The 23127-nt window shown below is 56.6% G+C and overlaps 1 protein-coding gene across 12 annotated transcripts in view; it reads left to right on the forward strand.

The window, feature by feature from the left end:
• Positions 1-510: 510 nt before the first annotated feature.
• The window catches only part of MEF2D (myocyte enhancer factor 2D), a 79118-nt gene continuing 56501 nt past the window's right edge, over positions 511-23127 (forward strand). For 7 of the 12 annotated variants that reach the window (XM_051773269.1, XM_051773264.1, XM_051773267.1 and 4 more), the window contains exon 1: positions 938-1047. The gene's annotated coding sequence lies outside the window, so the exon portion shown is untranslated. Of the gene's footprint in view, positions 631-896; positions 1048-1442; positions 2325-23127 lie in introns of those variants that run through there. The other 5 variants (XM_051773256.1, XM_051773260.1, XM_051773258.1 and 2 more) reach the window with 5 other exon arrangements.

The following is a 23127-nucleotide window of genomic DNA, read 5'->3' on the forward strand; positions in this document are numbered from 1 at the left end:
GCACTGCAGGAAGGGCCAGGGCAGGACTGGGCGCCCCAGGAGCCCTGGGAGCCCCCGGAGTCCTGTGCAGTGGGGATGCCAGAGGCAGGAGCAGCCCCTGGCCTGTGTCAGGGTAAAACGGGCAGGGTCATACCCACGAGGGGTCTGGTGCCAGACACTGAACCGGGACCTTCCACTGCCTCTGAGTCCCAGATCCAGCATCCTGGCAGCAGAACTAGGACCTTCACGGGCAGCTGATGTCCTCTGCATGGCTTTCGGGACACTCGGACCTCAGAGACCCACTGCTCTGAGCATGACACCCTATGGAAGCAGGGGCAGAACCCACCGTCCCCCCACCACCCCGGGGCAGCTGCCTCGGCCGCGGGGATGGGCCGGACCCCCCTTGCCCACCGACACGGGGGGGCCACGCCAGACCCTGCGGGGGAGAGAGGGGAGGTCCCGGCTCTGCGCCCCCTTGGCCTCGGTCCCCTCCCGGTCCCCTCCCGGTCCCCTCCCGGTCGCCCCCCCCGCCGCGGCCATTGGCCGCCCGCGCCGCCGCCGCCGCCCCTGACGCTGGGCCGGGCCCGGCCATGGTCGCTCCCCGCCGGCTCCGCCGCAGCCCCGGCAGCGGCCGGTCCGCGCCCCGCTCAGGTGGGTCCCTCTCGCTCTTCTTCGCCGATTTGGTTTTATTTTTTTGTTTCCTTTTTTTTTTAATTGTTCTTTTAAATTATTTTTGGGGTTTTTTTTTAACGTTTCGCGATTCTGGCGCTACTTCCGAGAACGCCTCCCTCCCTTCCTCTCCCCGGGCAGCCTTCGGGGGAGGGGGGGCGCCTGTCGGTGTTTGGGGTGGGGGGAAGCGGAGAGACCCCCCCCGACCGCCGCGCGGGGCCGCCCCGAGGCGGCGGGGATGGGCGGGGGCGGCGGCGGCACATCCTCCCCCCGCGCCCCCCTCCTGCCTCCTCCCCCTGCCGCTTCAAAACAAACCGTCACCAAAATGGTGCAGAGGTGAAGGAGGGAGCGGGAGGAAGGGGAAGAGGTGGCGGCTCGGCCTGGGCGCTGCGGGGACAGGTGAGGGGGGTGCGGGACACGGGGCGGGGGGTGTGGGGCGCGGGGGGTGGCGCAGGACACGGCGGGATGCGGGACGCGGGGGGATGCGGTGGCCGGGTGCGACGCGCCGGGATGGTCCCGCTGGGTGCTGCCGATGGGGCGGGGGCAGCACTGGGGGTGCCCACCCCGCCCCGGGGCGGTGGGCTGCGTCCCCGTGGGACATCCGTGGTGACGGCCCACGAGCCCACCCGCGACACCGCCGCCACCCCCGAGTGGGACCCACCGCGGCCTGGCAGGACCCGGGGAGAAGCAGGGCCCAGCGGCTTTCGGGGGCTGGGGGCCGCCTTCCCCCGGGATGATGACACGGGGGAGCTGTGGCGGGACCCGCCGGTGAGGCTCGAGGTGCCGGTGTGGGCTGCGGTTTGATTGGCAAGAGCAGATTTTGGGAGAGCCGGCGGTAAATCGAGTCCCGGGAGCGTCCATGCCTTGGCCAAGCGCCGGCTCCGGAGCCCGACAGCTGGGATTGTTTGTGCGGGGGGGCTCAGTGCCGTGGCGGGGGGCAAACCCCAGCACTGCCCCCGCGGCCACCCCGGGGCGGCGAAAGCTTCCTTGGCTCGGCGGTGCGAGGGGCCAGCGGTGCCGGGGCGGGATGCAGTGACAGGGCGTCCGGCATCTGCGGCTGTTCGGCATCCGTGACGCCTGCTTGTCCGCGGTTTATCCCTTCCCCGCAGTTCCCAAACCCCTTTGGCTTTGTCATTGGCTTTTATTTTTTTATTTATTTTCCTCCCCCCCCCGCCTTGCGCACGAGAGCAGCACACCCTCAGCGAGACACACGTGTGTGCTTGCTTCCCTCTTCCCCCCGGGAGCCCCATGGCACCCCTGGCTCTGCATGGCCACCAGCTGAGCTGACCCCCCCCACCCCCCTTCTCATCCTCCCCGGCTGTCGGAGCTGCCACAAGGTTTTGGCCGGTGACTCCCTGCTGCTGAGGGGAGGGGTCCGGGCAGGCACACAGACACTGGTGCTGGTGCAAATTCCCCTGGCACTTTGGCTCAGCGCCTCTGTCTGTCTGCCTGCCTTCCAGGGAAGGCCTGATCTTGCCCCTCCAAAGCCCTTTCTCCCACAGTGCCTGTGGTCACACGTGGTTTTTCGGGCTGGCTCTGCTCCACCAAGGTGGGTGTTCTCAAAGCACTGTCCCAGGACAGCCAGCCTGAATCCTCACTGCCGACAGGGACAGGGCTTTGCCAACCTCAGTGCGATGGGGATCCTCACCAGGCCAGGCTGCGGGTTTTGGGTGTAGGTAAGGGTTATTCTGGGTATGTTCTTCCCTTCCCTGAGCCGATTTGGTGCTGGTGGCCCTGACCTGGGAGTGTTGGGGCTGCTTGTGTCCCTTGGGAACTCAAAGTGAGCTGCCTGCCCTGCCCTCGGGATTGCTGTCATGGGCTCCTGAAGGTCATAGACCTCTGGACGGGCCTCATGGCTTCTCCTTTCCTCCCCCACCACCTTGTCCTTCAGCCCCTGCAGTTGTCATGGCTTTGCCAGGCTGAGGCATCCACACTTGTGCTGGCTCGGAGCAGGTGGCTGATGTCCCCGCAGCAGTGGGGCCGCTGCTCGGGTTTCTCCAGTGCCTCTGCCACGGCAGGGATTTAACATGCTCGTTTTGAAGGGGCATTAGCTCCTGTGTCAGGTGGCTCAGTGCTTCCCCTCCTGCCCTGGCTCTCCCCAGGGCACAAAGCGGCTTGGGGGCTCCGTGGGCTGGGTGGTCACATCCGTGCACGTGCTCGGTCCTGCTGGGGGGCTCTGGGAACCTTGGGAAGTGCCAGCTTTGTCAACCAGTGACCTTGGGCATGTCCCTGTGCTTCCCCATGCTTTGGTGTTGCTCTCGGAGGGGGGGTGGTTAATGAGTTTAATTGGGTTTAATTCCCCCCTCCTCACTGCTGTGGGGCTCTTGGCTGCGCTTGGGAAGTGTAACTGCAGAGCTGGAAAGGGCTGTTGCTATTTCGTGCTGTCCCCGAGCGGGCAGGGCGGAGGCATGGATGGTGCTGGAGTCACCCGGGGTGGATTTTTCCCAGGCTGCCAAGTGAAACAAGTGGGGTCTGAGTCTCATTTAACGCTGCAGCCCTTTATTGCGACTCTGGCAACGTAAAGGAGCCTAAATATGGTCATAAACCACATCCACTTCAAGGTCCCTCCGTGCTGCCAGGGCAGCCTCACAGCGGCTTTGTGCGAGAGAGAACAAAGCCAAAAGTGTCGGACGAAAAGTACGGGAGTGGGACCCAGCTGCCGCGGTGCTGGCGCGTGCCGGGAGCCAGTGCTGGCAGCTGTCTGGCAGGGAGGTGTCAATGCTGGTGCAGGCCCCGGCTCATGGAGAGAGGACGGACATGAGGATGGGGGGAGATGCTGCCTAGCTCATCCTGAAGGAACAGGAGAGCTTGGACGAGGTGTGGAGGGCTCAGTATGGGCTCTTTTGCTGGGACCCTGGGCGAGTCATTTAAATCTAGAAAAGCGTCTGTGGCGAGGGGCAGAAATTGCTTTTCCCTCTTCTTTCCAAGCCAGAGTGCTTCCCAGGGTTGGGTTGGCATCGCTTGAAGCATGCCAGGAGGGGCCTGCCGCTGGGTGCTGTGTGGTGTCCCTCCTGTGTCATGGATTGCAGGGCCATGGCTGTTTTGGGAACAGAGGGGACAGAGGGGAGGGATGTGGGTTGCTGGCATCAACTCCACTTCGCTGGACCACTGCTGCCCCACTGGGTGCCCCCAACAGCCCAGTGCTGGTGACCTGCCATGTGGAACCATGGTGGTGTGAGCCAGCCTGGAAGGTGATGCCCGAGGCTCGGGAAGTGAGCAGACAACATCCCATTTAAATCCCGTTAATACCTGGGAGTGCACACGGAGGTGGCCCAAGCCACACTGAGCTGCATGGGCAGTGGTGGGGCTGCCGTGCTGATGCCATGTCTGTGCCGTGCCGGACTTCCCCATCTGCAACCAGAGCTAAAAATATCCCCCTGCCTCGCCCCGCCGCCGTCCCATCTGTTCGGAGGGCAAACTCCTCGGGCCAGGGACTCTTTCTTATTTTCATCACTATTTTGGCAGTTCCTGGAGGCTGAGCCGTCCCGAGTTCAGAGGTGACTCTATTGCAGATGACAGTCCTGCCCCCGGGAAGGTTCGGCTCTGCCGCTGAGCCCGACGTGGTGAGCAGAAAGCAAGTGAGTCAGAGGAGGAGGAGGAGGAGGAGGAAGGCTGGGGAGGCACGGAAACCCGTGGCCATGCCAGGGCCGTGGGGCAGGCACCGGGTGCCCCCGGCCACACGGGCCCTCCCTGTGCTGGCAGGACTGTGGGGTGCATCACCCCCTGCCTCCCCCCCCACTGGTGTCTGAGACTTCACCACCTGATGCACCTCTCAGGGGTTTGGTTTTGTTTTTTCTTTTCCTTTTTTCCTCTAATTAGGGAAGCTTTCAATGAAGAGTTGAAATTTGTTAATCACTTTGTTTGATCAGAGCTCAGGCAGTGCTGAAGACCTCTAGGTTTTTCCCTCTGCCTGTGTGAGCAGCAGTTTGCTTTTGCTTTCAAGATGGATCTTGCCGTCTGCCTGCCAGCAGCTCTGCCTCCCCGGATCTGTCGGTTTGCATCTCGCACTCCACTTTGCTTTGCTTGCGGTTCTTCTTTAATTTTTCCTTTTCCCTCACTCTTGGTGTCTCCTTGCTGTAGGTCCTCACAACTTACAAAACAGACAAGAGGCTGCATCCTTTAAAAAATTGTTAAAAATGTGCCCACTTGGAGCAAGGGTTTGTTAAATATGCAGGAAATCAATTTGGGGTGATTTATTTTGGGAGAGGTAGGCTGTACGTTTGCTTTCTCTTAAATGGGGGCTAAAAAGATGAGGAAGCAGGACCACTGGACTGCACAGGGAGAGTTTTTTGGGGAAACTCAGCCTGTTTTTGTGTGGGTCACGCCGAGGCTGGGGGTGTGCAGCAGCTGCTTCCTGATTCCCTTGCTGCTTTCCTGAGCTGTAGGTGAGCCCTGTATAAAAGGGGGTGATGAGATGAGGTCTGTGCAGTGGTTGTGGGGCTCCTCGCTGCCACCTTCCTTGTCACCTGGAGGGCTCTGGTCGCAGTGAGATGTCCCGGTTGTCGTTGAGTGCTGGGATGCCAAAGCAGCTGCCGGGGCCTGTTCCTGATGCCGAGTGCTGTTGTGGCACCCAGTGGGACTTTAAACAGCTTCGTGCCACTCTGGTTCCCAGGGGAGCGGGCACGCGGTGCTGCTGCTCCCTGGCTGCCAAAAGCGAAGCCTGAATTGGCGGGAGCGGTGCCGGGCAGGTGTCTCGGTGCCGGGCAGGTGTCTCGGTGCATGCAGTGAGGACGAGGTGGAAGGGCGGGGTGATGCCTGTGCCGGGATGTGTCAGGCTCCTGCCACCACCCAGGAGCCACCGTGGTGTCCCATCCCCAGGCAGCCGGACCAGACTGTGCCAGGGCCGTGCATTTCACTCCGTGCCGAGCAGGACACGTATGATTTCCCAACATGCAATTAGCCGTTGGTTTTCCTGGAGGCGGCGCACGGCTGTGCCCGTGGCTGCTCATGGAGGGGGTCGGCAGCACCCACGGCCCTGACCATCCTCTCTTTAATTGATCAGTGCTAATTGGAGTCCAGAGGGGGGGAGCTGAGTCCCTGCCATCTGTGCTGGCCGTGCCCTGGCGCCTAGGTCCTGCCGGCGTGGTAGCTCAAGGTCAAAGCCGTGTGCGGTGGCTTTGGGCTGCTGCCGGGCATGAGCCGGCACGGGGTGAAAGAGCACCCCCCTCCTGTCCTGAGTCAGTGGCGTTTGGGTTGGAAAGGGGGTAATTAAGTGACCTATTTCTGGGCAGGGAGGAAGGGAAGGAGGAGGAATCGTTTTTCTTTCCAGAGCTTCAAACAGCTTCCAGCAAGCGTCCGGCACAAACCCAAAACCGCTTCCAAGAGGAGGTGCCTCTGTTGCCCCCCAGCTGGGGGGCTTGGGACACGGGTGGGGGGCTGTGGGCTGTGGGGAAGGGTGACCTCCCACTGCAGCACTGCTGCCGCATCGGCCTTTTTTTTTGGAAGGAGGAAGGAGGCAGGGCAAATCCATGGCTCCTGAATTTTTTTTTCCTCCCAGCCCCCAAAAATAGTAAGGAGATTTGGGAGGCAGCCTGTGGGGTCCCCGACCTGAGCCCACCCCAGGGCTGCCAAGGGATCATCTTAGAATTCCCAGTAGGATTCTTCCTCCTCATCCTTCTCCTGCAATATGGGAGATTATCAGCAGGAGGTGGATCCTGCAGCCCTGGGGGTGCTGGGACTGTCGGCAGGGGGGTTCCTGCTCTGGAGGATGCGGTGAAGCTTTGGGTGGAAGGTGCTATTGATGGATATAAGCAGTGCTTATAAATAGCCCTGCTTGAAAGTTTTCATCTTCCGTTTTAAATGGAAGTGCCTTTTGGAACAAAGTGACTTTCCTCCATCCTTTTGGAAAGCATCTTTTTTTTTTTCTCTTATTTTGAAGATGAAATTTTTCTTTTTACTTTTAAATGTTTTCCTTTCCAATTATTGGAAGACTTCAGGGAAAAATTGCTAGGCGCCATATTCAGGAACACATCCCATGTCGTGCAGGTGGAGAAAATATGTGGGGTCAGATTAGTTTGGTGTGGTTTTCCTTAGAAAAGAAATTGAGAATGGAAAATGTTCAAGGCATCAGTGACACTTTTCTGTTAAAGCTGACAAAATTTGGGGGGCCGAAAAAATGGAGTTTGCTTAAAACCTGCTGCATCAAGTGTAAGAAAAAACCCCTTTAAATAAATTAAATAAATTGGATGAAGAACTTTAGTTTAGTGAAAAACTGGCAACATTTCTGGGCTTCTGTCTGGAATTTTTCAGTTGTAAAACCTGAAATCCTCCCCCACCCCAAGCAGTAACCTTGAGACACAGCGCCGGAGCAGGAGTTTCCACTGACAGGGAAGAAAAAAATTAAAATAAAGAATGTAGACAAATTATTTTGACCAACCAGCCTTTTTTTTTGTTGCAAGGGCAGTCACTGAGACCAGCCTGCCCCTGGACCGTGGTGGTCAGTCCTGGGACCAGCAGATAAACCAGCATCATACAGGGCTGGGGCAGGGAGTGGCTGGGATTTGGCTGCAGGCACAGGTGCTCCTGGTCTGTGGTGGCATCTGTGGGAGAGGACTTTCTGCAAGCTCGGGACTGCCAAGAAATGCATGTTTTTCACCAGTCTTGATGGTCCAGAGGCAGAGAGGGGTCATGTGTTTGTGTAACCATAGGCTGAGCTGTCGGTGTGTTGTCTAAATATCCCGATAAATGTCCCCATGGAGCTGGTACCCACAGGCTTCCCACTGCCACGAGAGCAAGCTCCCAGGCTTGAGAGGAACAGCCTGTCTGGTCTGAATGCCAGTGGTGTCCATCCCTGGGCTGTAGTGTCCTGTGGCAAACGTGGCACCTCCTCCAGGAGGGGACCCCGGTGCTGCTCGGGTGGACAATGAGTGGCAGGTTGGAGTGGCTGAAGACCCCAGAGCTTGTTAAAATCCTGGCATTGCTGGAGCCTGGCTCTGCCACCAGCACCCTCTCCCTGCTGGGCACTGTGGGGGGAATTTTTGCCTTTTAAAATTCCACTGCAGGGAGCTCTGGCTTTGGCTCTGCCATGAACATGGAGCCTGGCGTGTGGCACTCAGACCAGTTCAGAACTTGCTGGAAAAGCCATGGGGGAAAGCAAATCATTTGTGTGTGTCACCGACCATCTCCTTCGGCACTGGCATCACCAGGGAGGTTGTGGTAGAGGCGAGGAGATACCTTCAGGCATGGTCATCACAGACTCATGGAATGGTTTGGGTTGGAAGGGACTTAAAGATCATTTCGCTCCAACCCTTGGGTTTATCCCAGGGGATAAACCACATTTTCCCTGGATATGTGTCTCTGCCCTTAGGAAAGCCCTCTGAAAACAGCAAATTTATTTCAATAACTGGGACAGGGTGGAAGGGTTGGGTGGAGGCAGAGCTTGCTTGGACGTGGGCTTAGGACAGTTTTCCATCTGGTATTCTGGTGAGGAGCAGCACTTGGGATCACATGGACAGTGTGTGCATGCCAGGCTCTCCTTCAAGAGCATGGACCAGTGTGGGGGCTTCCAGGAAGGGCTCAGGGCTGTGGGTTGGGATGTAGCCGGAGTCAGGCCTTATCTCCAGCCTCATTTCTTGGGTGATGCTTTCCCAGAGTGCTCCGTGCACTGCTGGACATCTCACTTTGTGTGACTTAGGAGGATTCGATGCCTCGTCTCCAGGGTTTTAAGCACAGGGATCAATCATGGATCCATCCTCAACCTTCCCTGACTCGGCATGGCCGTCCTTCCCACGCGCCGGCAATGAGCTGCCAGGAAAACTAGCACCTCTCGGCTCGCTCGTTCAAAAATATCCCCGGCCCCGCGCGGATGCCGCTGCCAAGATGGGGAGCGGAGCCGGCGCTACCTCTTTGCAGAAATCTGTCGCCTTGCTCGGCGGAGGGGAGGCTGGGAGGGAGGCTGGGAGGGAGGCTGGGAGCCGTGGAGAGCCAAGCCCCAGCGCTTTCTAAAATAGAAGCAGAACAAATGGTTGGAGCAGGATGCTGGTGGCAAAGGCAGCCAAGGCTCTTCCCACGGCAGCTGGTGGCTGCTTCTTGCTCCTCCATCAATCCTCTCCCCAGAGCTGGCGTTTCCTTGTGGGGGGAGAGGCGAACATCTGGCTCTTGGGGCAGCCTGGGGCACAGCGGTGGTTTTTGGGGTTTGGTGTGACCTCCTGGGTTTTTGGAACGGTTGAGCTTTGAGTGGGCTGTGAGGATGGTGGGCAGGAGGGGGTTTGGTCGGCGTGTACCACAGCAGCGTGCGCCAGTGCAAGATAAGGAGGAGATGAGTTGGGTGGCGCCAGTTGCTGAAGGGACTTTGTCCCAAAACAATGACACAGGTGCCGGGTTGAGCCGTGGGCACGGCGTGGGCAGTGGGTGCTGACCTGGTGTGTCAGAGGGCTGAGCACGGCTCCGTGCCTTCGGCCTGCTCCCACAGGAGGGGTGGGGGGTCCTGGTGGGGTGAGTTCCTGGTTGCTCCTGGGGTCCCCAGGTGTTTTGGGAGCTGCATTCGGGCCAAACTCTCCCTCCTCCAAGGGACTGCTGCTGGGGAAAGGCCAAGGGCTGGGTTCCTCACTGCCCTGCTCCCCTTCAGACGCTGCTCCTGAGGGGACGAAGCTGCCCGTCCTTGCTCTGGCCACTGGCACCCAGGAGAGGAAATGGTGAGCCCAGGTCTCCTCGCAAATCGAGAGAGTTTGGAAAAAACCTGTTAGTTGCCCTCAGGTCTTTGAGCTTTAAGACCAGACGTGTGTGTGTGTTAGTGAGGAAGACTTCACACCTGGCTTTGCACCAGAGAGGGTTGCTCCGCCTGGACAAAGTGGAAGCGGGAAGGTCGGGAAGATGCTTCCCATAAGGGAAGATGTTCTTGCCTTGTCCTTTCCAGGGAAGAGAACCGACCACAGCAGCATCAGCTGGGGTGACCTTGAGCGCCTTTGCTTGGTGAGGGAGGCTGCTTTGCATGCCCTGTCCCCACCAAGCATCGGGGTCTTTTTGTTATGCAAATGCATCTTTGGTTTTAGCTTCACAGAGATAAATACCTTTGAGGCTAAATCTGGAGCTTGGGGCACTGCTGAAAGCACCCTGATGGCCCAAGGGCTGACAGGTCGGATGCTGAAGGTGGTGGTTTGGGGGTTTGGCTTTGCTTTGGGCATGGAAACAAAACGCTCTCTCTGTTTTTCCGCCTGGAGTTATACAAGATTTTTTTGCAGCGAGGAGCATTGCAAGCCCTGATGGGGGGTCCTTGGCACTCACTGCCCCATGCCTGGATTTCCTACTTTTGCAATGATGTGCTGTGGGGTTTTTTTAAGCATTTAGAACTCAGGAGACCCTTTTGCCCCAGCATAACATCGCCCTCTGAGGACCCCCACTGAGCTGTTCCCAGGCACTGTGGCTCCAGTGCAGGACTGATGGTGATGTCTCCATTCCCCCTGGTGCTGGCCACCTGGGTTTTGCTGTTGGGGTCCTTCTCCCGCCCCTCAGAGCCAGGCTGAGGGGTGCAGGCTGCACGGCCGGATCAGTGCCGGACGCTGTGCCGGGTGCCGCGCACCGGACCGGAGCCTTTTTCTCACCTCCCTGCTCGCGCGTGGGCGAGCGTGGTGTGGGCCTGGCGTTCCCTGGGGCTCTCTGACTTCCTTTGGGACCCTGTGAGCCCCTAGCAGCCTGTCTCCCTCGTGATGGGGGGGTCACAGGCCGTTAGGCTGGGTTTGGGCAGAAGTGTTTGTGTGCAATCTTATTTTTATTTGTGTGTCTTTCGGAAATTTTTCGTCACGGCGGGTGCCGGTTCAGTGCCTGACGATGGGGCGAGAAGGGGTGCGAGGAGGATGGAAACGTGGCTAAAACTGGTTTAGCTTCTGCTCATGCAATTTTGCTGTTTCTGTGCCGTAGGAGAGCTTGAGGCTGCTGGGATTTGGGGGGGCTGAAGCCCTTGGGTTAACAGTCCAAACCTCCAATGGAGTCACAGGTCACCTACGAGCCTGAAAACTCATTGACATCAGCCCAGGGGCTCTTTGGGGCTGAACCATGATAGTGTGACACTAAGAGCACCCAGAGGTGTCTCATGACCTTGCAAAAACACAGGGCAGTGGTGGGTTTTTTTCTAATTGAGAGCTGGACAGGAACTCAGGATCTCCCACATCCTGCTGCTGATGGGATGCCACTGGGACCTGCCATGGGCAGAGCAGGGCAGAAAGGAAAGGTGGTGGGGAATAAAGGTAAAAATGGGAGGGCAGCTCTTTTGGAGCTGCTTCTTTGCAAAGTAGGTTGGTTTTGGCCCCATCCAAGTGCTGAGCCATGGTGGGCAAGGCTAAAGCCACCCCAAAATAGGTTGTTCCTCCACGGGTTTGCCTCGAGTTCCACAAGGTCTGCTGCATCTCCCAAAGCCCTGCAGGGTCTGTAGCATCCATGCCCAGGGAAGCTGCTGCCCAAACAGTGCCCCAAAGTGGGTACTCTGGCCCGGGGACAGGAGCAAATCCACATTCCAGGGAAGAGAAGGCTCCAGGGAGACCTTGGAACCTTTTCCAGTGCCTAAACGGGCTCCAAGAGAGCTGGAGAGGGACTTTGGACAAGGGTCTAGAGTGACAGGACAAGGGGGGACGGCTTCCCACTGCCAGAAGGCAGGGTTAGATGGGATATTGGGACGGAATTCTTGGCTGTGAGGGTGGTGAGGCCCTGGTCCAGGTTGCTCAGAGAAGCTGTGGCTGCCCCTGGATCCCTGGAAGTGTTCAAGTGTTGGACAGAGCTTGGAGCAACCTGGTCTAGTGGAAGGTGTATCTGTCCATGGCAGGGGGGTGGAGTGAGATGGGCTTTATGGTACCTTCCAACCCAAACCATTCCATGATTCCCTGAATCCCTCCAGCTGCAACACAGCCCTGCTCCTCCAACCTCTGCTACTCAAGCCAAGGTGCTGCCTTGGTTCTTTCTTTTTTTTTTTTTAATTCTTTTTCCCTAAATGTGTTACCAGTGCAGCTCGTCCATATTTCCACCACCTTCTCCCTCCTGTTCTTGTGCTGAAGTCTATAATGCTGAAATTATAGCATCCCCCTCGTCACCATGGCAACGAGCAGGGATGTATTTTAAAAAAAAAAAAAAGGACCAGAAGCCCTCCAAGGATTATGACTTCAGTGAGGGATCAGGCTGGAGGGGAATCTGGGTCACGGCTGGAGCAGACTTTTCTTCCAGCCTGTCTTCAGTAATTCCCCTCACAGCGCCCGGGGCCGCGTCAGGGCAGGGCAGAGCTGCCGCTGGCACCCATGGGTGCCCCCGGGGGGTCCAGCTACCCCAGGAGGTGCTTCCCTCCCTCTGTATGAGATCACTCATCACCCGTGTACACCCTGGGAAAGAGCATCCTCTGCAAACTCAGTATTCCCACCCAAAATCCAGGCATTTTAACCCAAAGTCTTTTTGATTCCCAAGTGTGCGGTGCCTGCAGGAGTGCCAGAGCCTTGCTCCCCCTCCACCCCGCTTTGTGCAGTGCAAGTTTTCTCTCTCATCCCCCAAAATAAACAGGACTTTTTTTTATATACAATTTTTTTTCTCCTCTTCTTCTTTTTATTTTTTTCCTCCCTTTTTCCACACCCCCAGAGCCGCTGTTGCTGGTGGCAGAGAGCCCAGACTCTGTAGGAACTCAGAAATGCTGCAGATCCAAGCCCCGGCTGCCCTCTCTGTTTCGCAATCCTTTGGAGTGGAGTTGGGGGGAGAGAGAAGGAATAAAATGGGAGGGGATTTTTTTTTCTTTATTAGAGATTTATAGACTTTCCCACCAGTAGGGACAAGGAGCTGGAGCCGAGCGGCCAATTTCCTACAGTAAGTTTCCAACACTGCTCCTCTCTGGCCTCTGTGAAACCCTCTGCAGCCTCGCCTACGGTGGGTTGGGTTGGTTGAATTTTTGGAAAACCACTGGAGATGCTGGCGGGGGGGGTTGGCGGGGCGAGGGCTGCTGGCGCGGAGGGTTGGAGTTTGTCTCCGTGGGCTGGCACCTCCCACGGGTTAGGTGATGCTAAGGGCCAGGAAAAATCAGCTCAGGTGGGTTTTCTGAGATGTTAAAGCCTTTTTTCTACCTATTTTTTGGTCACATGTGAACCCTTCGGCTTGGACTTCCTGGTGGTGTCACAACAGCCACTGGCAGCTGCCGGTACCCCCGTGCTGCTGGGGCACCTTCCCCGTCATCCTCATCCCCCTCAGCCATTCGACCTCTTGAGGTTTGTGGTCCGTTTATTTTTAGGTAATTGCAGTGTCCGAGTGCTGGAGTGGCTGGTCAGTACCACGCAGCCGGACAAGGGAGGGGTTTGTTGGCCAGTGTATTTTAAGCAGTTGGTTTCTTACAGACGAGAGCCTGGCGAGCTCCTTGTGCTGGTGTGGAGGAGCTCGGCTGATGCCGTGGCGCCTTCTGTTCCCACATGGGCCACTTTACCTGTGCCTTGTGCCGGGCACAGGGCAGGGTGCGAGGGTTCGGCTCCTGGCTCCGCTCTGCACCTTCGCGCAGGATCTGCCCCCCCTCCAGCGCTCCACTGGGGGAAAAAATCCTCCCTTGAGCTGTGCCTGTATGAGATCTGAGTGCTGGCAGCTCTGCTCCCAGTGTCCAGTGATTAATGGGATTAAATTGGTGCCCCTAGTGAGGGTTTTTCTAATGTTGCATTTGGTTTTCTCAAGACTTTTTAAGCAGGGGGAGGCCAGGGCCATGTCGCACTGAGATCTGATTAGATAAGGGAGAGCTGCCTGTGAACAAAATTCCTACCGGATAATTATTTATACCTCCATGTGCGTCACTAATAAACATCTGGATCTGCTCCAAACATCTTCATTTGATTTGTTTTGTAGTTTCTCAACAGGGATGTTTCTCAGCTCCCCACCTCCCTCTCGTCGCGTGGCTTTTGAGGACTTGGCTGAAATGAGGGGTGGGCTTTGAGCGGTTGCCCCACTGCCTGTGAGATAAGCCCATTCCCAAGTGCCAGCCTTGCCCTCCCATTCCTTTCTCTGCTGGGGCGTTACCACTTTTGGTTTAGTGAATTCCCACTCCTGAATTCCTGTGATAGGGTGACAGTCTCATTGCCCTTTCTTGGGAGGAGAAAATTTGTGGTGTTGGTGGTTGCAGAAGACAATACGAGTGGCCAAAACAATCCAAAAAGCAACCCCAGATGTGTTGCTTTCTATTTTAAACATTCTCCTTTGATTTGGGGGCGAACCAGACTCCTGACCTTTCGGAGCGCGTGGGGCTGGCAGTCACGCCGAGCTCTCCGAGGCCAGGGCTGACTTCTTGCTCTGTTTGTGTAGAGCCAAGAAATTACTATTAATAACTTTCCCTGAATGAGAGTTGAGTACCTGCTTCCCTGGGGCTCCTTGGAAGGCTCTGGCTCCGGCGGATAACATCAACAGTCATTATGAACAGGACCGAGAGCATCGCGCAGCTGGGATGCAGATGGGAAGGGACTGGTGTGGGAAGGGAGAGATGAAGAAAGCCTCTGGCTCACTGTGAAGTGCCTCGGGCAGGGCTTGCAGGCGCCACGAACCATTTTAGCCATTTTTTGTGTGTTCCTCCATACTTTTTGCAGCCCCAGCCCCTCTTTGCATGAATGCAATGGAAAAACCATCCCAAGTTGCTGGAGCTGGCAGTGAATGCCAGCTCTGTCCGTGTTGGCTGTAATCTGGGTCTCACCTCTGCCGGGCTCTCAGGAAAAAAAAATTAAATAAATAAGAAAGTTTCAGTGCTGCACCCAGCTTTAATCTCTTTAAACTGTATTTCGCTAATCCTTCATTAGGATCTCATTGTGAGCTTGTTATCCCGTTAGGGCTGAGCCGTGTGCGGCGGCGCCTGCAGAGCCGAGTGGGAAGGGACTGTGTCAGCCCTGCCATGGCCACGTGCTCTGCTGGGATGTGCTGGCAGAGCTGGGCGAAGTGGGCTCTGCCCGTGGGGATGGGTCCTGTCCCTCTGTCCCACTGCTGCAGAGGAGTGGGTGCTGGGCAGGCACCAGGCGCCGGCAGTCTCAGGGTCTTTGCTGTGGACTGTGGGGATGCCATTTCTGTTCATCTTCCCCTCCATCCCTGGACGTGCCCATCTGGGGTGTCGGAGCTGGGGATGGGGGTGTCACATTAAAAAGTGCTAGGTTTGTTTGCACCAAGGCTTGGTTGGCCTTGGGAGAGTTTCTGGGAGCCCCCACTGCGGCGGGGCCAGGTGCCAAGGGTGAGGTTTCAGCTGGGGTTATGTGGAGAGCTGGTGGGAGGTGACCCCGAGGGGCTCGCCAGGAGCCAGGTGAGCTCAGCACATGCTGAACTCCCTTCCCACTGCCACTGGAGCCTTAAAAAAGGGCATCGTTTGGCCCCAGTGTGCACAGGCAGATTCCTTCCCTTAGCGAGCGGCTGCTTTCCCGCTGGGAGGCTGAGCTGGTTCCCTGCTCCATCCCGCCGGCTCCCCCGTCCTGGCCTGGCACAGCCATGCTCCCCCTCCACAGCACCCAGCCCTGACACCCCCCTAGACCTTCGTGGGGCGACTGGCAATGGCAACAGCTCTGCAGCACCCAGGGGGCTGGGATACCTGCAAGCCATGTTTCTGGAAGTTTTTGAAGGAGGAGAGCAGCCTCGCATGAGGCTAAAGCTGGAGAAATGGGAAGTCCATCCTGCCGGATAATAGAGCAGGGCTGAGCCTCGCAGGCTGCGATCGGCGAGAGCAGGAGATGGTCTGCAGAGCCTGTGCAGAAAGCAAAACAAAACCCGCACACCCACACATTCCCACATGCGCAGGCACACACGGCAGTGAGCAGGCAGGGAGGGGATCTGCCAGCAGCCGGAGTCGAGACTCGATTTGATTTGGTGGAAAATGAAAACCATTGCGGCAAGCGAGAGAGTTCCTGGCTTTTCTTTTTCCTCCCTCAAGAAAATAATAGGTGGGATTTTTACCTTACCTGGGTTTTGTTTTGTGCAGCAACGTGGCTCTGAAGAGGAGAGTGGTGGCTAAATGAGTTGCTGCCTGTTTTGTGCTTTCCTGCCCAGCCTCCTCTGTGCTGGAAGGTCTCGTGGGCATGTGTGTCTCCGTGTCCTTGTCCACTCCTGTGGTGAGTAGGGGGAGGGAGGTGGCTCCTGTGACATTGCCCAGCAAGCGACAATGAACTTGGCTCTAAGCCTGTGCGTGGTTTTGCCTGAGAGCCTTGGCTGGCATTTAAATTGATGCACATTTATTTGCCTCCAGGTTGGGGAGCATCTCTGCGGGTTGAGCTTTTGGGCAGTGCCAGGGCATGAGGGCATGGTAGGGGCTTGTGGCATCGCTCATCTATAGGAGATGGGGTCTCCATAGGGAACCCAAACTCAGATTCCCGACATAGCATTGAGCAACACTGCTTCTTGCCATGTTTATTCTGGCAGCTGGGGCAGTGCTGTGCTGGCACTTGTCCTGTGCCGGGGCAGCGTTGGTCCCACTCCCCTTGAGGGGCTTCTCTTCTACACCAGAGCACATAGGAATTGGGGAGTGTTGTGAGCTGACATTTATGTTGGCTTTTATCCTCCAGAAAAGAGGGATAGTGATGCCCAGGAGCACCTATCCCTGGCCTTCTTTCTCCTTCCCTGGGTTTCGCAGCCCTTTGGGGTGCTCCTGCCGTGGGCTTGGCTGGGGCTGTGACGCCCCACTCCCTGCTGCTGGGAAGGTAGAGCTTTTCCAAACCCTCTCTCCCCTTTTCCTGTGCCTATAATTAGCCCTGGCTCCCCGCCACCATATACTGTACGATCCTGGAAAGAGGTCATGGCTTTGCTGAAATTCTTGGGAACAGAGCTGCCTTTGCAGCTGGGAAAGCGGTGCAATTTCCAAGCAGATAAGAAATAGGGCAAATGCAACTCTGTTCCCTGCTGTAACTTATGGGCTCTGGGGATGGCATCTGATGGCCTCCTCCCTGCTCTGGTTCTCCACGTGTTTGGGGGAATGGATGAGTCTGTCTGGGTTGGTGAAGAGGTTCCAGCCAGCTCCTGACTCTGGTGTGCTGCTGGACACTGCCCCGGTGGCGGGGGGTGAGGAGACCTCTGTCTTCTTCTGGACTGCTGGGTCTGGTTTTCCCCTTCTGCTGGATCCTGTCAAGGTCTTGCCCTAGGCTGGAGAAGGAAACAAACCCATTCTTGGGTGTTTGTGGTTCTTTCCACTTTTAAAACTTCCCATTTTTATGAATTTCCTGGGAGCAGGACTCCCTTTGCAGCAGGAAAAGCATCATCTTGATGACCTTAAAGGTCTCTTCCAACTGAAATGATTCTATAATTCTGCGATTCCATGACCTCTGGGCACATGACGAATAGGACTCAGCTTTTTTCCCAAGAAGGGGCAAAGCCCATGGGAGCAGAGAGGTCTGCAGGGGCTGGGGAGGGTTTTCCTGCCTATGAACCCTCCTGTGCAAACCAGTGAAAAACTCAAAGTGAAAAGAATATTTTGAAAAGAGAAAACTCCCCTTTTCAGGAAATGTAGACAAAAACACAGCAAAATCCCCTGTTCAGAAGTTTCCCAAAGCTCTGCTATTGTTTCTCTGCCTCTCTACTGTCATTCTGAGAAAAAGCCAGGATAAATCCACCCAAAAAGGACAGAAATGGAGAGCGAGGGCTTGAGTTGCCATCCCAGCTGGGACTCTGCACGTGCTGTATCTCCCCAGCAGCATCTCACTGCTGAGCTGATCGTCCCTTTCCAAAGGAGAGATTAGCTAAAAAATCACGAGATTAAAAAGCAAAACACTTTCCGTTTGTTGTAATTGGCTCCTGGGCCAGCGAGGAGCTTTTACATCCCTTTCACATCCAAGCACTCTGATTTTTGCTTTAGCTGACAGGACTGAGGGGTTCCGAGGGGAAGAAGCACTGAGGATGCTGAGGTCTGTGAGGCCACTGCAGGGTCCCCTTTGGCAGCACCAAGAGTTTTTCTGGGGATTGCAAGACTTGATAAACTTTTTTTTTTTTTTTTTGCATTTGCTGGTGTCAGCGTGTTCAAACTGGGGATTGCATTTGGGATTTGGGATTTTTGCAAGGGTCATTGGTGTAGATCCATTAGAGGCAGGTGATGTTTGTACCGGCCACGGATGCTTTGTTGCCCCACAGGCGACTGAGTCGTTTGGGGAGCACAGGGCAGTTTCCTATGGATTCGTGCTGTTCAGTTGACTGATTAACCAAATTACACAGAAATCTTCTTTTGTCACTGTAGGTGCCTATACACCCTCTTCTGCTCCCCCCTCGCAGTGGTGTACGTGGGGGGCAGTGTAGGAGTTGCTGACGATGGCATCGAATGTGCAAGTGTTTCTCTGCACCTCACTGGGGAGAAATATTTTAATCTTTTTTTTTCTTTTCTTTCTTTTTTAATAAAAAAATAGTGGATCTGAAGTTTGAGGAGTAGGTGCCCACTCCACAGAGATTCACTGAGGATACGAGGGGGTCTGGGGCTTGAACCAGGAGATTTGGGTAACCCCAAGGATGATTTTTAGTCTCTGGCTTGGAGTTTTCCCCTGCTGGGTTTTTGGAGGCGGCTGGGGGGCAGAGTCTCACTCCATCAGGATGTGACTCCCACTTTTCTGGATGCAACCCCCGCTTAGCAGCTGGTGAGGAGCCGTGCTCAGCTGCTGGACTCAAAGAGTTTGCACGAGGGGTCAGGGTGTGCACATCGGCTCGGGAATGAACCCCCTTTATGCTTCCCAGGGCTGAGCAGCCCCGGCTCTGGCTCAGGTCACACCTGTGCCAGGTGGTTTTCCAGCCCCCCTCAGAGGTTGTATCTGGTGGGTGCTGAGGTCCATGGCTGGCACTGGTGGGCTGGGTGCTGGAGCGAGGCCAGGAGGTGTTGTTGAAGGGTGCTGTGGCCTGGAAGGTGGCAGCAGCCCTGGCTGCGGCCGAGTCTGCTCAGGGCACACCAGAAGGGCTGTAGCACAACCCAGAATTAAGTGTGAGTCTCCCAGGCGCCGGCGTTTGACCACGGAGCCACATCCCCTCCGCACAAGGAGCTCCCTTTTCTTTCTTGTTTGCGAGTCGCCTTACAAGCAGGTTTAAAAAAAGCTCTCGGCTTCCAACAAGGACCACAGAGCTGGGTTGGGATCTGTCCCCATTCCCAGGGTGGGGGACAGCAGTGAGGGGCAGGGGGAGATTTGCCTTATCCCCCTTCCTTGTGCGTGCCCACCTCCTCCCTCTGCCTTTGCAATGGTGTTGGCACAGGGTTAGTCCGCCCTGGGAAAGCTCTGTGCCACCCCAGCACATCACCCAATCGCAGCCGAGAGGTGACTTAGGACCTGCCACCATCTGTCAGAGCAGGGAGATGGATGGGCTGGAGGTTCTGGACGTGGTGATGGTGTTTGTTTGGTTTCCATGGGGAGAGGCCGGGCCCAGTGGCCGGTGGCAGCCTGAGCTGCCCGGGGTTTCTGTGGCGATGAAGAATGTCCCGGGGCTGGTGGCTGCTGACTCAGGTGACAGCAGAGCAGGGCCATGAGGGGTCAGGGCTTTGCTCTTAGTGATGACGGTTGTCTCCCATCCTCCCTCCTGCCCGGCTCCAGCGCCACACCTCATCCAGTGGCCCTGGAGTTTGGACCTGCCTCACTGAGCCAGAGCCGGGGCTGGGGCTGAGCTGGTCTCGATGCTGGCGGGTGCAGGGACACCCAGAGCGGTCGGGTTCCCATGTTCTGGGAGGGGACAAGTGCTCCATCCACCTGGGTGAACTCCCTTGGGGTCCTTGGGTGCCTGCCCACGGGGGGTATTTCCCGAAGAGGCGGTGAGGGGAGCTGGCACCCGTTTGCCGTGACCCCGTGTACTTCACCCGTACTGGGCACACACACAGCAGCTCCTGTTGCCTTCCATGAGCCGTTCACATGGATCCACGTCAGCGCTGCAAACACGCGAGCCCTGCCTGACGTGAGGCCATGGTGGTGGCCAGGCTGGTGCCGATGCGTGCCTGGCGCACCGGGACGGGGTCATGGATGGGGTTCCTTCCAGCATCTTCTGCCTGGTCCTTGCTCCTGCCAGGACCCCCTTGGACCTGCCTCCCTCCGGGGGCAGTGGAGGCTCTCTATGCGTGTGTTGAAGAACCAAACTCAGCGTTGATTTTCCTCCGGCTCCACTCGTGCCATCCGTGGGCGGTTGTGTTGGTCCGGTTGTGGAGCATCAGTGATGAGTTGCTGTTTTACCTGTGTGTTTGTGCAGGTGGGATTTGCATCCCCCCCGTGCCTTGTGTGGGGTTTACACTGATGTAAAGCGGCTGCAGAGCACTGACAGAGGATCCGTCCCCCCATGAGACAGAAGGGAGAGCTTGGCCTGACAGATGAGTGAGAATTGGATCCGTGGCCTCTGGGGAGAAGCAGCAGAGGACAGGAGGGGTTAGTGGGGAGTCAGGAAGGCTTGGAGGAGTCTGGGGGGCAAAACATCTGATGGTGCTGTCTCTGCTTTACCTCTGCCTGGAAATGCCAACAGGAGCTGGAATTAGAAATCCGGAGTGGCTGTCAATACTGCTGTGAAATCTCCTGCATCCCTGGAACAGCACCGGGGCCTTTCACATGGTGCCCTGGCAAGTACGGAAGGCTTTGAGCACGGTAGAGGCACCTGCAGCCCCTCTTGGCACCCCCGGGAAGGTTTTGCACATGCACCATCCAGGCTGCCATGAAGTTAAATTAGATAATTGGATAAAATTAGTTCAGGAAAGTGAGCAGTGGCTGCTCTGATCAAATGTGGCAGCAGCCAGTTGGACGCAGACCTGGACCTGAACCTGGACCCGGTGCCCAGCACAGAGTTGCTGCCTCCCTCGGGGAAGGTGCTGGTGCCCTTGGGCCCCAGGGCTGGTGCCAGCAGGTGGCAATGTGGTCTGAAGCATTGTCACTGTCACCAGGGCAAGGGCAAGCACTGGGTGCTTGGCATATGGGATACCCACATGTTGGCATCCCTGTGCTCTCATGGGAGTCCTGGTGATGTCCTTGGCTGTTTTGGAGTTGGTTTTGGGGTCTTCCTGGTCCTGGTGGGTGAGCAGGATGAGACAAGGAGGGAGTCAAGGGGATTGCTCAGGGGGAGGTAACTGGGGGTTGGGCTGGGGGACGCTTGTGTGTCAAGCTCTGCTGTTACCTTCCCCTCTCCGTGCCTCAGTTTCCCTGTGCTGGAAGGCTCAGGTGGTGCTGCTGGCGGTGAGACCACCCCGTGTGGGCAGCTGTGGTCCTGCTGACCAGCTTCTGCCCAATGTGCAGGGGCGTCCTGCCAGGCTTGTGGAGTGGAGACGTGCCAACCCAGGTGTGGGCACCCACATGCCCCAGGGTACTTCTGCTCCCGTCAGATGTGCTGAGCGCAAGGAGATGGGTGGCCCAGCTGTGCAGAGAGGGCAGAAGCAGGGTGGGTGCTGTGAGCCAGAGGAGACTCCTGTCTGTCTGTCATCTTCTGCTTCCCCTGGTCCCTCCAGCACCCCTTGGTCACCAGTGTGACGGTGTATGGCCGTGCTCCGAAAGCCGTGCCAGTCCCCAACCCTCCTGCACCTCCGGCCGCCCCCGCGTCCAATACAGCTGGAGGTTTCAGTTCTGCATCTCTGCTGCCCAAGGGGAACTCAGCCAGCGAGAGCGAAACTCGGTGGCTCCAACGGTTGCACATGGTCGCCGCCCCCCCGCCGACACCCCCTCGTGTCCCCCAGGTCCTGGCAGGGCCAGCAGCCGCTGTCGCAACACCTGCAGCGACAGCTGTGCCGCGCTCGGCCCCTGTGACCTTCCCTGGAGCGCAACTCAGCGGGGACAGAGCGGCCGCCCAGCTCCCCTGCCCAAATCCAGGGACTCGATTTGGGCAGGGAGCCCGTGCTGGGACTCTGTGGGGCAAAGCCTCTGCAAGGTTACCTGGAGGAGCAGGGAAATGCCCCTCCACGATTCCCACCCTGCCTCGAGCTGGGGACACCTTCACCTCATCCCTGTGCAGGTTTGGAGGAGCTCCAGTGGTGGTGGTTGCATTCTGGGTGGTGTGAATGTGCCCTCAGCACAGCTGGCTTGTGCCATCACTCTTGGGCCGTTGCTCACCCCGTGCTGTCATGCCAGGCAGCCGAGCATCCCATGCCACTGGAGGTGGGTTTCTCCCTCCTGGCTTGACACGCTGCCCTCCTGTCCCCCTTTCCACAGCCCCCTGTGCTGTGCTGCTGTGATGGAGCCGCGGTTCCCCGCTGCATTTAACCACCAGCCTGTCCTGCCCAGAGTGGGATCTCTCCCAGTTTGTCCCTTCCCACCTCTTGATGTCAAGCCAGAGGAAACCCAACTGTAAAAGACTCATCAGATCTAATTAAGCCCTGGGGATATTCCCAGTGGCTGGTGCAAACCAAAGGCCAGGCCATGGCTGAGATGCTTTAGTTTCATGGGCTGGAGAAATGGAGAAAATTGGAGAAACATGGAGAAAGTTCTTTTTTTTTATTTTTTGTCTGCTCCTTGCTGTTGCTGGGATCCTCCCAAAACCAATCTGGCACAGCCTGGGAACTGGGATCTGGGATCTCCCTGATTTGGGGTGGACGTCCATGGACTCCTGGCAGAGGAGCGGCGAGCTGAATTGGGAGCCCAGGGTGGGGAAGTTCAGGTTTGGCATCCAAATGTTTGCAGCCCTGACCCCATTGCTAAAGGAAGCATGAAAAAAGAGGAAGGAGAGATTGCGGTCGCTGCTCTTCCCTTCCGCAATCTGCGCCTCCCTCTTGGCCCCTTTGGCTCCAGGGCTGGTTTTTCTGCCCATCCATCTCCTCTTGGCTTTCCTGCCATGGCAGTGGCCATGGATTGTTTATTTGGGGGTATTACATGTATATATGATGTACACAGAACTTGTATATATTGGGGGTTTATATATATGAGAATAAATATATATTTGGGGGGGTTATATATAGGAGAATATGTATATTTGAGAGGGGCTTATATATGTGGGAATGTATATATTTGGAGGGTTATATATACAAATGGGAATACATATATTTGGGGGGTTATATATATGGGAGTATGTATATTTTGGGAGGGTTGTATATAAGGGAATATGCATATATTTTGGTGGCATTATATATATGGGAATATGCCTGTGTTTGGGGGTATTAGTGAAGACTGGCTGTGGCTTGGGGGCTGCTGAGCATCAGCTGAGCAAATATCCAGGGAAGTCTCCGGAAGCCATCCCTGCACATCCTCTGGGATCCTTCTGGGCAGGCTGGAGCAGCTCCCAGCATCCACTGGCTTTGCATGGCAGGTTGTGCCAGCCCTACTGCATCAGTTAAAAACGGGGGTCCCAGGAGGTCCCCCCTGCCCTGAGGAGTTTTGGTTTGTTGCTTGGCGAAACCGAAGCTTTGGTTTTCAAACAGGAACAATGTTATTGCCTGCTCAGCATTTCTGCCCCAAAACTGGACATAAAGATTGTCTCCTCTTTCCCCTTTTTCCTCCCCTCCTCTTTTCACTCAGAAAGGGGAATTCACTTGCTTTTGCCGCCTCCATCCCTCCCCTACGTGATTTTTTTCCCCTCAGCTTATGAAATAACAGAACATTTTGAAAACACGATACTTTTCCCCTTTCCTGGGCAGCATTTCTTTGTTTATAACAAGAAGGCTTCAAA

The sequence above is a fragment of the Manacus candei genome, unplaced genomic scaffold (genome assembly GCF_025592945.1).
Source record: "Manacus candei isolate 608988 ecotype Guabito, Panama unplaced genomic scaffold, ASM2559294v1 h1tg000166l, whole genome shotgun sequence".
In the NCBI taxonomy this organism is placed as follows: domain Eukaryota; kingdom Metazoa; phylum Chordata; class Aves; order Passeriformes; family Pipridae; genus Manacus; species Manacus candei.